This window comes from Egretta garzetta, unplaced genomic scaffold (genome assembly GCF_000687185.1).
Source record: "Egretta garzetta isolate BGI_Z169 unplaced genomic scaffold, ASM68718v1 scaffold567, whole genome shotgun sequence".
Lineage (NCBI taxonomy): Eukaryota > Metazoa > Chordata > Aves > Pelecaniformes > Ardeidae > Egretta > Egretta garzetta.
Window position 1 is genome coordinate 330,427 of NW_009260348.1, and position 2,032 is coordinate 332,458.

Here is a 2,032-nt window from a genome sequence, read left to right on the forward strand (position 1 = left end):
GCCGGACCGGGGCTTCCCCGCACCGCGCTGGGGCTGCCGCGGGCCCAGGCCACCCCCGACACCCCAAGTCTTAGTCCCGCCATCTCTCCGAAACAGGGCGCTCTCTGTGGTTCTTTTATGAAGTCACGTCTGCAACTGGAAAATTAACATAAAACGTGGATACATTTTTATAGAATGGGAAGATACCCTGGGAAGAAGAGAGGCTGGAAAGGCTTGGGGAAGCAGTGTGGATAATTAGCCATCAGCCGCTGCGGCGTGCTGCCGGAGCAGCTAATGCAGCCCTGAGCCCTGGCACCCAGGCAGGGAGCAGGAGCAGAGGGGACCCCACTCTCCCCTGGGGAACCCCCTGCCCGGGCACCCTGCCCAACTGGGGAGGGCTCCGGGAGAGCCACGAGAGCGAACAGAACACGCTCTGCACTGAAGGAATAAAAGTGCTTCATCTGTTTATCAAAGTGACTGGATCCTAACCATAAAGAACTTCCTGGTAAAAAGAAATTCTATACAAGAGCGCTTTGCATTTAGCCGGCCTGGGCGTAACAGGCTCCGAGGGCTGGAGCCGACGCTGAACAGGTCAGTCCGGGAATAAAGACGCGTTTTTAATCCTGAGGGTAGAGATGCACCAGTAGCCCGGCCTCAGGAAGACAACGGGCAGCCAGACCAGGAACGGCTCTTTTTGTGCCTGCTCCTTTTCAGCACTGTGATATATCCGACAGGTTTGCGGTGGAGATTTTGCAAACGGCAGCTGCTCCGGGCACTGCTCACATTCTGTTCCGTAGGCAAAGCCCAATGTGCGCCCACCCCAGTGTTTCCACACAAAGGAAGGACAAGGATGGGGGCCTGCTCGCGAACGCTGCCTATTCTAATGTGTTTGTGGAAAAAAAAAAATCAGAATTGAGCAGTATCAACTGTACTGGGCAGGGGGCGGTTACTCTGGGCTTTAAGTCAGTAACTTTGACACTGTAGACAAGTTTCACACAGTTTTTAGAGAAGATAACAACTGTGGAAGCCTCTCATGCAAACATGCTTAGTAAAGAACCCGCAACTTGGCTTTGGCAGGGAACTATTCCCTTGTCGCCTCCCAGACATCCTCCCAGGACACTCAACTCCCGACCGAACACCGACACGCTTCACTCAGTTCGCGCAAATGCCTCCGTTTTGCCTTAAAATATGCCACTGCGCCACCACGAAGCTTCCCATGAGCAGGCTCGGTGGTGCTGAGTTACATCGCTGCTGGATGATCCCAGCCCCTCCATGCTCCTTACTCATCAGGACACTTTAATAGGAAATCTTCCCAAGGGAGATTAATCCCAGACAGTCCTGCACATTAATTTCTCCATGGGTTAATAACTTCAGAACTTGCCCCAAATCGGTAAGCTCCGTACAATAAAATATAAAATAAATTATAAAAATAAAATAAATTTTACAATAAAAGGTGGCAGTAGTATTCGTGATTTAGCAATATCCCTATCGGAGTTCAATACTAGCAGGAGAAACACCAGCAATTGCACCACTTCCCACGCTCCGCTTTCAGTGCTTGACCCCCACCCTTGTCTGCAGCGTCCCCACTACCGTGGCCCCTCTGTTTGGGGTTACGGTTTGCTGCCGGTCATTTTAAGCGTAACATCAGACCGATATATTCTGAGCACGCTAAGGTAAATGCTCTGTGTGGAGCAACGGTGGCGGCAGCTGCTGGCACAAAAGATTTCTGGCACGAAGAGAAGCCGAACCCGTGTCAGAAGCATGGGGGAAGGTCTGCGTGTTCGCGGCGTATTGGTGTAGGCTCGGAAAAGTCGTTGTGGGGTGCAAGCGGGAGCAGTGCTGGATGGCTGATCTGAGCCGCACGGGCAGCTCAGGGACTGCCCCAGCACCGTCCCCTTGCCCCATATGCGCAGCGTGGCAGGACTAAAAAAGGACTAAAGCTGCACCGAAGAAGCTACGGAAAGTAGGGCACAGTATCTTTCATATCGACCTGTTAACTGTAACTTATCTATGACTTCTCTGAGAAGCTGATTTTTTTACACATTTAAATTAG